General features: G+C 42.7%; 1 protein-coding gene across 2 annotated transcripts in view; it reads right to left on the bottom strand.

The window, feature by feature from the left end:
- PCDH15 (protocadherin related 15) overlaps positions 1-2039 on the bottom strand; it is a 1406570-nt gene extending 1404531 nt beyond the window's left edge. For both annotated transcript variants that reach the window (XM_050959272.1, XM_050959271.1), the window contains exons 1-2: positions 1968-2039; positions 982-1031 (exon numbers count right to left, since the gene is read on the bottom strand). The gene's annotated coding sequence lies outside the window, so the exon portion shown is untranslated. The remainder of the gene's footprint in view (positions 1-981; positions 1032-1967) is intronic.
- Between the last annotated feature and the right edge of the window lie 10629 nt (positions 2040-12668).

The raw sequence follows: 12668 nt of genomic DNA, 5'->3' as shown, positions 1-12668 counted from the left end.
CTCAGATAAAGCATCCAGGAGTCACACATGTTGTCTGCCACATACAATCAACTCTTTGAACCATCTCAGAACCAAATACCTTTTCAAATCTGTTGCTAAATATCTACTTACCTTATTCTCACAAACTAACCAGATGAAATTAATGAGACTGCTTACATGAACAGCATTTGGCCCAGAACCTATACCGAGTTGGAATGGAGGCTTCCAGTCATTCAAATACAATGTATTGGACCATATCAGCACCTCTCTTTCAAAGAGACAGGTTTGGTTTAGGATTTTTTTTGTGGGGTTTGGGTTTTTTCTTATTTTACAATTATTTTGAAAGGCAAAGAAATAGTCACAAAAACCCAAGTTCTAATCTCAATTAAAAGGTTACAATGGTTACAATTATATTTTTAAGAAAAGCATAATGGTACAATGTACTCTTTAAACACCAAGTTTTGCATAGCAGAAGAACAATTTGACCAACTGTAATCCAATTCCACAGACAACTATTTTAAACACTTGTTAGGCTTCGTATTCCCTCTTTAAAATTACCTAAACAATTAGTGAACTTCAGCCACCATACCTTCCAGAGGGTAGCTAAGTGGGGTTCTCAGTATCAACAGCATAGGGATTGAGGCTGTGTACAAATGCAGATCCCTCTAATCAGGGAGGAACATCTTTCAGGTTATATTTTATACAGATCCAAAATTTGCCCAAAAAATAAAAATATAATGGAGTTAAAACCCTCATGTATATAACTATGTATATAACCCACACATGGCTTCTGCTGCTACAGCATTACAAAGAAGTGTCTTCATGCCACTACCAAAGCACTTTATTTAAATGCTGTGACTGACCAACTGTGCAGATTTTACGCTGCTAGGACCTAGGAAAAGGTAGCACCTTTTAAGAGAGCTGTATTTAGTAGGCATGCAGGGTAGAAACTGTTTTCATTTAGATCCAGCCTGGGGTGAAGTCTTGACAATATTTACTTACTTGTTACACACAGTCTGGGGAAGGGAGGTGTAAATCCTAAATTTCTGATTCTATCAAAAAGGAAAAATATTCTCAGTTAAGGATGAAATATTATTTATTCATCCCACTCACTCCTATCTGATCTCCAAAGAGTGTGGCATCTTACCTGTTACATCTCTTCCAGAGATAATAGGGCAATCAAAGGGCAGATTTTTTTTTAAACCATAACTTTTAACAACACACCTTTCCCACTGGGAGCAGAAGTTGCTGGCTTCTGTTTAGAAGGTGGCAGAATTCTTTTTTTAAATATAATAAGCTAAATACAAATTGATTCAGAGAATGTCTAACAAAACTTCCCCCAGTAAACTATGTTTTAAAATGCACACACTTGCTGGAATGGCTACTCAACTATCAGGAGAGCAGGGGCTCTCATCGTCAATTGCCCCATACTGCACCCCATTAACCACGCCCCTTCCCCAGCCCCTATATTTTGGCATTTGCTCTTCACGGGATAAGCTTTGACTACTTGCCTGGAGACTATGAATAACTTTGCAAGTCACTCACAGTCCTGGCTTTATGATGGACTTCACTAGTTAGCACCAAGGTTTGAAATGAAGAGGTCCAACATTCACATGGAAGGATGATTTGCACCCGAGGCGGAAACCACTGACTCAGGGGTAAGATCACAACCAGGAGTCCAAGAGAAAAGGTCATCCTGCTGAAGTTACAGCCCCGAGCATGAAACACATCCGTTGCCTCCCAAGCCCGGAAGTGTTTCTCACCGCGATTTACTCTTTTAATATTATTAAAAGATGAATCAATATCAAAGGTGAGCTCCGCTCCCTGCTCTCTCCTTTTCCCGGAGATGTGAAGAGAAGGCACGGGTGAGCAGACAGCAGATAACATATCCAGCATTATTCCATTCCCACAAATAAAATCGGAATGGGAAATGAAATGTAACAGCAGCCTTTCTACCGCACCAAGTATTAGAAGATCGGAATACTAACCGGTTCATTTACTTCGCGGGTTGCCATGTGCAGATATTAAGCCCGGACATAGCTTCTTTTCCACCAGCCCTTTAAGCAAATTCAGCTTGTCCTTAATCCAGAAAGACCATCTGCAAAAATGTGGGACTATCACGCTAGCAATTTCTTTCTTTAGTGAACGTTCAAATGGAGGAAATCAAACACCCACGGCACAACTGCTGAGTTTCAGTATCGTCTCCCTTTAGCATTTTACCCACCTCCCTCCCTTAACTCCCACTGCTGAAGCAGGGGATTAAAAACTTGAGACAAGATTGGAACCAGGCATTGCTTTCCTCATTGGAAACGGGCCCGATCCCCCATGCACTGAAAAGCTTTCTTAGCATAGGTAGTTTTAAAGCTGTCTGTATTATACTTCAAGAAGAAATGCAAAATCCTTTTGCAGCTAATTAGTAGCATATGCAGCAAGTTGCAACAAAAATCTCTCCAGGAGCAGGCAATGTTTAGGGAGTGAAAATGCAGTTTCTCCCAGCAAGCATAAGTTATGCCATTTGAGGCACAGAATGCTCTTATTTGCATTCATTTAGTCAAATTTACCCTCCCAATCGAGAGGTCCAACTCTGGTAATTTTATGTAAAATCATCTACAATCAGCGTTGAGGGGTATCCAATTGGCACCCACTGGTAGCAGTTACTAACATTTATGAGTGTTCTTTTTTGCCATCCTGACACAATTTGCTGAGACAGCAAATTTTGATGGAGGGGTATACCTGTCACAATTTGGTAGCCCTACCAGTCTCCCAACTCTGGTCTAAGGGTAGCAGCGTGTGATGAATGGAGGCTTGCCTGACACAATTTCCTGCCTTTCCCTGTCCCTTTGTCCAGGGGTATGTGATCAAATTGCTTGGATGGGGGTTCACCTGTCACAATTTGCTACCCTTAGATCCAGTGGTCCAGGGTAGCTAATTGTGCTGGTTCGAGGCACAATTTTGAAATCTTTAAGATTGGCCAAAAAGGTAGATATTTTTATAATTTGGAAAAAACATTCTAAAGAGTTAAATTGCAGGGCTATTTCAGGCAAAACCCTTAAAGAAGATATTTTTTTTCTTTATTAGTCTACTTCTATTCTAGATTATAAATTGTATGGCCTATAGCAAACATTTAGTGAACATAAAACTCTGAAATGAGTGTAAAGAATTGTAAACAGTACATGAAATACATATGAATGCATTTTAAGCATAAACAATTAGGCAAAAAAAAGCTACCATTGTTCCTTAGACAGACTCCACCCTGTCATTTGTTATACATATTGATCAAGTGTTTGTAACAATTTGCACTCCTCTACTTTGGCACAATTATATGAGCATATTGCCTTCTGATATTATTCTAGAGACATTTTCTCAGGCCTTTTCCTCACATCTAAAACCGAAATGTCTTGTCTTCACTGTGTTTTTTACCTCAGAGTAGCTTCCACACTTCAGTCACCCCAAGCTAAATAAAAATTGCCTTTGTTAGCAGTGAGGAAAAGACTTAAGGGCTAGACTCACAAAGGGGACTTAGAAATTGCAACACCCAGTTATCACAACATCTAGCTTCCAAGAACCTCACAGGAACACCACCACAATTCACAAATCCTGATCTAAGTGCTTAAACTCCCTATACAATGAATGGGGAGAGATGCCTCAGAGTGAGATCAACAAAAGCTAGCATACTAGGCAGGGAGCTGCTTAAAATAGCCCATGGGAGATGCTGATCAGAGGGGTTTGTGCTAAGCCCCACCCTGTCACAGAGTTCAGTGCCTAAGTCCCTGCTGCAGATAGGCATCTAGCTCTGCCTTGTGATCCACAGATGGGAACCCCTTTCCTGGAGTAAGACAGTTTAGGTGCCTAAACTGTTTCTTGAGAGAATGAGTTAAGCAGGTGCCTAACTCCACACAAAACAGCCAGGGTGGGAGTGGTACCCACCTATAACTTCTAGCCCAATGTTTAGAGCACTCATCTGGGATGGGGGAGACTTCTGTTCCAAATCCCGCCTGCCTGCCCTGCAAGAGACAATTAAACCTGGTTCTCCTATATCTCAGACAAGCGCTCTAATTACTGTACTTGGCTAGAACTTATAAGGTGGATGGTGACCTATGTCCTTCTCTAGTCCCCCTCTTCCCTAGTTCATAAATCACTCTGCGGCTTAGATGGGATTTAGGCATCCAGATACCTAGAATAAGGCAGTAGCATAAATCTTAGAGGCAGAAGCTTAAGCACCTAATGAAATTTTACTAAGAAAATGTTGGCACCCAGTGAGTTTAGGTTGGCAAAAGTTTGGGAATTGTAATGGAGCCTACATTGTGAATCTAGCCCTAGTCTCTATAAAGAGGACTCAGGAATTATAGACTAGTCAGCCTAACTTTGATACCTGGAAAGATACTGGAACAAATTATTAAACAATTTGTAAGTACCTAGAGGATAATCTGATTATAAGAAATAGTCAACATGGATTAGTCAAGAACAAATCATACCAACCCAACCTAATTTCCTTCTTTGACAGGATTAATAGCAGGAGAGAGAAGCAGTAGATGTGATGTATCTTGATTTTAGAAAGGTTTTTTACACAGTCCCCCATGACATTCTCATAAGCAAACTAGGGGTATATGTCCAGATGAAACTGCTATAGGGTGGGTGCACAACTGCAACCAATGCAAAGGAGTAACAGGATAATTCATCTTAGCAGACATTGGTTTTGGCAGTATACTTCTCAGAATGAAGATCATCATCGAAATGTATCATAACAAGATATGTAGTATACATAAAAAGGCTAGGAAATTAAAATATGTAATTAGAAGTATAAACAATTCAGTAGAAAAATCAAAACTAATGTATGCAACAAATGAAGTAATCTAAGAGTAAAGCGTTCAGTTCAGTGTTTGCAGGATGGGGAATTACTTACAGAAATAAGGAGTTTTAACAAGTTTTCAATGACAAAGAGAGAGGGGGAAATCCCAGGTTACTGGAAGCCCGAAACGCTATTGAACGTTACAGCAACATACAAATGTTTTAGGTATATGGATTCTTTGGGAAAGGTATCTGAAAATGTCTGAAGCCAGTGCACCCTAAAGGTTCAGAAACAAAAAGGCAAATTAAAAGAACCCCAAATTTATTTATTTTAATTTCATTACCTTCTGGTGTAAAATTCATGATTTTTTTTTAATACTTCTGGTTGTCAACATGTCTCAGGGTCATATACCTCTGTTCAGTAAAATTCACAGTAGAAATTTTCCTTTTAGAAAGATTTCCTACACTACAGTATAGTGCCCCTTGGGACAGATTTTTAAAGGTATTTAGGCAATTAGTGAGATTTTTAGGTGCTTTCACCCTTTCAAAATCTGACCTGTGGTGAATATTTGGGAACCAAACTCTGTACACATGTAGTGACATGAAAACGCAGTAGAGTGCTGGATAAAGAGGCAAAACAACAGTTGCCAAGGGCAATCCCTATTGGTGAATCAAAGGAAACTAAAGAAGTTTTGATACCAAACCAGGAAAATCAGTCAGCTTTAAAGTCACATGAACCGCAAGAATAAACTAGTGTATTAAAAAAAATGAAAAAAGAACAAAAAATTTAGAATTAAAAACTAGTGTCACAATACAAACAGGAAGTGCTATATTAGAAACACTGTGAGACGTGATTGCTTCAATATTAAAATGAATTAAATACTGTAGAACAATGACATCCATCTATATAGTGTTAATGAAGATAAATGTGAAGTGCTAAGAATAATGAAAATATACATTTTAAAAGGTAAAGAATTTAAAAGAGTGAAACTGCATTCACAGATTACAAGAAAAAGGCAATCCAATCCAGACAATCAGAACAGCAAAGACAAATTTGTGAACCATTATGAAGCTTTATGCAGTCATATATAAATCGACAAAGGATTCTTTTAAACACTAAAAAATGCATGACTATTATAATTTTGGAAGGCGGATGGCATCTGTAAAATATTTCACTGAATCAAATTTCTTTTAGCAGCTCAATACATGCCATCGGATAGGGAAGAGCTTTGGAATACACCGTGCCCTTAAGAAGACAGCCCTGGGAAACTGGTGCTAAGCTGCAGTCCTGAAGAAGTTGGGTGGAGCAGCCCCTCTGCCCCGGACACCTCATTTTGCAGCCACTGCATAAGGCTCACCTCATCTGGGTGACTGTTACCCCCTGCCCCTCCCTATCCGGGGGTTTGCCCCTCTGCTCTGATCCCGTCTGCCAGCGTCCGTACCCCTGGCTTAACCTCTACCCCTTAGCCCGCTCCTTTCCCTGCCTCCAACTCTTTGACCCCCCGTGGAGTCAGTCTCGGCCCTGCACAGACTCCGCCCGTGCCCCGCAGCACTTTTAACACCCCCCCCCTTCCCTTCGGGCTCACACTGCAAGCCCAGGTAAGGGCAGCGTCCGGGCAGCGGCTACCGCAGGTGCTAGTGAGCATGCTCGGTGGGTGGGCGCATGCTCAGTACCAGCCAAGCCGCAGACTGACGGGCGGCGGTGTTTGACATTACAGCCCGGCAGCCGCGGGCAGCTGGGCGCACAGCCCGGGTGCAGGGGGGTGTTTGGCACCACGGTCCCTTCGGGCGGGCAGGACGCAGCTGCCGCTCCCGCCACTTGTGGGACACATGGGGGGGGGGGAAGCCCCGGCTCCTCCAGCACCGCAGGTCCTTACCTCGCAGCCCCGAGCCGCCTCAGCCGCGCTGCCGCTCCACGCCCCGCAGGGTTCCAAGCCCGGCTGCCGGGTCGCGCCGCTCGCCTGCCTCTCAATCCCCGTCTTCGCCGCCGCCTCCAGGGGAAGCTGCCCTGGACTCCCCGGGGCCTCAGCAGGCAGGGTCAGCGCGGGGAGCCGGCCAGGCGCTGCCGCTTCTGCAGCTAATCGCTGTAATCTGCTCGCCGCGCTGCCAGCCCTCTGTGCACTGGCTGCGCAGTAATAAGGGCTCGGGGGCGGGGAGCGGGCTCGGAGGAGGGAGGAAAACTTTGATGTTCGAGAGAGAACCGGCGAGGGGGGACGCCGCGGCGGTGCGAGCCCGGCAGGAAGGTGGCTGGAGAGGAGCCGGCAGGCTCGCCAGTGGGCGCGGGCTGCTCAGCAGGGGCGCGGCAGCCTTCCCGGCAGGTGAAGGGCGCAGAGACGCACAAAGGGACCCCCGTCCGTCAAGAGCTCGGGCGGATGGCAAGAGCCGGGGTGGGAATCAGCGGGCTCCTGGTGCAACGCAGCCTGGGAGAACACACAGCCCGTGCGTTGCAAAGCGGAGGAAGCCGGTGCTCCTTGTTATATAGCGCATACAGTGGAAGATCGCTCAGGAAACAAGCCAGATAGTCTCAGCTCATTGCTCATGCCGCACAGCCACTGTGGTACAGAGCGTACCGGAGAGGGGAGGGTAATGCCATCAGCACTGTGTACAGCGCGTGTATCTTACCGAAGGGGAGAGTCACAAATGCATCATGCATGTTAGAGGATTTTGACACTACGTCCCGGCTTCATGTCCCCAAGTCGCCCCTCTGCTTAACACTGCAATGTTTCAAGTTAGGTGGAAATCAGTAAAACATGAAATGCGATCTGAAGCAAACCGTTAACAGCTAGAGTTGAGAAACTAAATTCCACTCCAGGAAAGATAAGGGCTGTTTTTCCTCTCTCCTGCACATACTTGATGAGCCAATAACATAAATCTACAAGTGTTTCATACCCTCAAGCGGTCCCTGCATTGCTAATTAGTTTATTTGGCTCCTATAGTTATTTGTGCTTTAGCAATCCTTCTTACGAACGCACCTTTGAAACTAAAACCAATAACAATTAGAAAGGCAATGTTTGTTGAAGGTAGCATAGTAATGCTACCTTTAATAAACATTGCCTTTCTAATTCGAATCACTACATGTTAGATGCTGATGACAAATATGTATTAGAAGGTCAAATAATACTGATATTAATGTAAAGTAATGATTCTGAAAGCTATTTCAGAATGATTTTGCTACTCCATTCCCGTCGGTTTATCTAAGCACCAACACCCTGGCAAAGGAGACTGTTTAAGTGCACTGCATTGGGCATGCAGCAGTAGTAGCAACATACTTCATGACATCAAAAAGGAAACGTCAGTCAAAAGACAGGAAGAACAAGTACTGATTTAAAATCCAGATTGAAGTGTATAAACTGCCAATTTCATTTTCTTAGCATCATTCTATCACTAAATGCCATATGGGGAATGATCCAACTTTAGATATATTTAATTCATTTCTAAGAGCAAGTTTGAGGCAGAGACTCTAGGGAAGAGTGTGTCATGTCAAAAGATGCCCTTCAAAATATGCTGGTTCAGATCGTAACTTCTGGCACTGTAATCAGGGATTCCAAATTTTGATAAGTAGGGGGAGCCCCACAAAATATGCCAATCTCTAGCCCAATGGAATGTACATCTTGAGGGACACAAATACAAATGTCAAGAAATTCTCCACAATAGCAGGCTTGTTTAGTCTAGCCCTTGGCTTGTTTAGTCTAGCCAAAAGAAGGCTGAGGGGGGATATGCTTGCTCTCTATAAATATATCAGAGGGATTAATATTAGGGAGGGAGAGGAATTATTTAAGCTTAGTACCAATGTAGATACAAGAATGAATGGGTATAAACTGGACACTAGGAAGTTTAGACTTGAAATTAGACGAAGGTTTCTAACCATTAGAGGAGTGAAGTTCTGGAACAGCCTTCCAAGGGGAGTAGTGGGGGCAAAAGACATATCTGGCTTTAAGATTAAGCTTGATAAGTTTATGGAAGGGATGGTATGATGGGAGAGCCTAATTTTGGCAACTGATCTTTGATTATCGCCAGATAAGTATGCCCAGTGGTTGGTGATGGGATGGGATCTGAGTTACTGCAGAGAATTCTTTTCTGAGTGCTGGCTGGTGAGTATTGCCCACATGCTCAGGGTTTAGCCGATTGCCATATTTGGGGTTGGGAGGGAATTTTCCTCCAGGGCAGATTGGCAGAGGCCCTGGAGGTTTTTTGCCTTCCCCTGCAGCGTGGGGAATCGGTCACTTGCTGGTGGATTCTCTGCAGCTTGAGGTCTTCAAACCACAATTTGAAGACTTCAGTAACTCAGGCATAGGTTAGGGGTTTGTTACAGAAGTGGATGGGTAGGGTTCTGTGGCCTGCTTTGTGCAGGGGGTCGGACTAGATGATCACATTGGTCCCTTCTGACCCTAGAATCTATGACTCATATAAGCAGTTCCACTCAGTGATCTGGATTTATTACTTGAGTGAAAAATGTTTGGCAGGATCAGGGCCTTGACTGTTAGCACTTGACTTGAGGAAAGGTACCATATTGTTAGGGCTATTTTAGCTACAACTATTCAGGAGAGATCTTGGAGTCATCGTGGATAGTTCTCTGAAGACATCCACACAGTGTGCAGTGGCAGTCAGGATGTTAGGAATAATTCAAAAAGGGATAGAGAATAAGACAGAAAATGTCTTCTTGCCCTTATATAAATCCATGATATGGCCACATCTGGAATACTGTGTACAGATGTGGTCTCCATCTCAAAAAAGATACTACCATTAGAAAAGGTTCAGAGAAGGGCAACTAAAATGATTAGGGGTTTGGAACGGATCCTATATGAGAAGAGATTAAAGAGACTAGGACATTTTAGCTTGGAAAAGAGGAGACTAAGGGGGGATATGATAAAGGTATATAAAATCATGAGTGGTGTGGAGAAAGTGAATTAGGAAGTATTTAATTATTATTAAATAAGTGAATTATTTACTTGTTCCCATAATATAAGAACTAGGGGCCACCAAATGAAATTAACGGGCAGCATGTTTAAAACAAATAAAATAAAGTTCTTCTTTACACAGCACACAGTCAACCTGTGGAACTCCTTGCCTGAGGAGGTTGTGAAGGCTAGGACTATAACAGGGTTTAAAAAGAGAACTAGATAAATTCATGGAGGTTAAGTCCATTAATGGCTATTAGCCAGGATGGGTACGGAATAGTGTCCCTAGCCTCTATTTGTCAGAGGGTGAAGATGGATGGCAGGAGAGAGATCACGTGATCATTACCTGTTATGTTCACTCCCTCTGGGACACCTGTCATTGGTCACTGTCAGTAGACAAGATACTGGCCTGGATTGACCTTTGGTCTGACCCAGTATGGGCATTCTTATGTTTATAAATAAGCAAACTCACTGTCAATCCACAATTTTAGAAACTGGTGGATGTCTACTGTGCATTGGAAAAGCCACAGCACATTACAGAGTAAGAACAAAGTATTTAGAATACTGGGGATTTTTTTAAGTTGTATGTTTCATTTTTGTGCTGATCAGATCCATATCTCTGAAGTAGTATGATAGGTGCCCAAGATCAAACTTACTGTGTCCCTGACACTTGAGAAGTGCCAGATTTAGGGAAAGTTATTCAAAATACTTGAGTTAGATGCATTCATTAGCATTGATTAAAACCACTATTTACTTTCAATTGTTTGTAAACTTCCTTATCTGTCAGTTTGGTCACATTAGCCCCCATTGAATCCTTCCATTGGCTCCATGTCAACTAGTGTATCAGATTCATAATTTTCTTCAATGCTCATTTTAACTCTGCCTCTGCTTACCTTACTGGAGATTAATGAAAATTTTCATTAACAATCTGAATGCCTCAATTATTTTTTAAAATCAACCCTAAATCTTCAGCACATAATCTGAGTTTGAATTTTCTGAGGATTTTTAAGTAAACCCATTAATTAGAGTTCTAAAATTAAAAAATTGTCCTTTAAAAATTCATATAATAAGTGTCATGATTTTTCAAACCTCTATAGCTTAAAAATTACAAACAGTAGAAAACCAGAAATGTGTACATAGTCAGAGTATGGAGGTAACTGCTGGGATATGTAATTTTAATTAACAAAAAGAAAAATATATGTATTCACATTATTCCTTATAAACGCAATCCTTGTGTGCTATGATCAATCTACAGAAAATGTCAGCTACTTCCATTATTCGGTGCAATATGTTGTAGCCTTTTAGAAGAGTACACTGCTTTTTCTCATATACGTAAATATTCCCTGCATCAGAAATTGGGAGCTAACATGGAGCATGGAAAATTGATTTTGCTAGCCCCAGGGGAAATATTTTTTTCTGTCAATTCCTAACTTTCGAGTGCTTGACTTTGCAACCCATAATGTTATTTCAATTTAGGGGTTTGGTGTGCAATTTCCTAGATGTGTTTTTTTTAAGGCAAACTGAAAATAAGCCCAGAAATTACATCATGCAGCATCATCCTGACACCCCACATGCCTCATCAGCAGAGTTGGAACTTTTAGATTCAGTACACAGACTTCAGCCACTTGCCATAACTGAGTAAATTACAGTAGTAGTGTTGTCATCCTTTGTGTGAACCAGCACTAAAGGGAGATAGGACACTATGTCAGTGTGTTTCACATATTTTGCAGCCAGCAGAAAGTTGATACTCAGGAATCTTATTAGATTCCATTTCAGATTATGAGGGAGACATCGGCAAGTAGGTGTACATACTTCTGCTCCTGTCCCCTCCAATCCTGACTCCCTTGTTCTCCTGTTCCTTCCAGTCTGTCCATGCCTCACTGCTGTCTCTTGGGCACAATCTCTCTCCTGCATCTCCAGGCTCCTCATCCCAGTCACTCTGGCAAGCTAGTCTTAATCTTCCCACCTTTTCCCAGTCTTAGTTCCCTTCCTTTGGTTCCTCCTCTGATCTCATACTTTCCCCCTTCCAGTCTTGTACCCCAGGCTCGTCACCCATGCTGGGCACCTCATCTGATCTCAGTCTTTCATCTTTCTCCCAGTCCCAGTTGTGCCCTCCAGCCCCAGCTCCTTATCCTAGTCTCCTTGTCTAAGCAGTTTCAGCCTTCCATCTCTTCTCCCCCAACCCCAGCCACCTGATCTCACTCTTCACACAGGCTTGTCCCAGTCTCTTTGCCCACCCAGTTATGGTCTCTCCCCCCTGGCCCCAACTCCTTGTCCATTCTCTTTTTGGCTTTCAATCCACCCTGCCCCACCCATACAGTGGCTCCCCCAAAAGCCCAGTCCCTCCCTATGGATCCTTATCCCAATATACTCCATCTTCTTTTTACATTTGAATCAGGCACTTTCTGTACTGCCCAGGCACCAACAGGGTAGGCAGTGAGAGCACAGAAGAGAGTCTCCCTACTCTCAGGTCCAGAGCCTAGAGTCATAGTGACCCTCAGCAGCCAGGAACAGCAATTGCAGGGACAGTCCTCCCCAGCCCCAGGACTGAAATATGCCATATGCATACAAAATCTTCAAAGATTTAACTGCCAAAGTCTAACATGCCTCTACAGAGCATGTGCAAACAGATCCCCCCCCCCAAGCTTCTTAAAATATTCTTACAATGGTTTCATAAACATGAAAAGACTACTTTTGTCCACAGTCTTGTTCTTGAAAATGGCTAATTTTAGCTGAAACTCAAAAAATATCTACCCTAAAACCAGGCACCTGGCATGGGAAATTTCAGCCCCAACAGTAAAAGATTTGACAACGTTATAAGCAACTGAAAGCATGGTGTTATAATAGAAAAGGTTGAGTAGCCTTAACTAAAGGTGGTGCCAATAATAATAAAGCAGCTCAAACATGTTCTCTGCTTTCAAAATTTCAATGTGCTTGACAAGAATTACTGCAGCTGAGGCTCTCTAGCTAAGGAAACCTGAGAGTTGGTTTCTTGGAAACATT

Source organism: Gopherus flavomarginatus, chromosome 6 (genome assembly GCF_025201925.1).
Source record: "Gopherus flavomarginatus isolate rGopFla2 chromosome 6, rGopFla2.mat.asm, whole genome shotgun sequence".
Classification (NCBI taxonomy): domain Eukaryota; kingdom Metazoa; phylum Chordata; order Testudines; family Testudinidae; genus Gopherus; species Gopherus flavomarginatus.
Note: the sequence above shows the minus strand (reverse complement) of the source record. Positions and strands in the feature narration are given on the sequence as shown.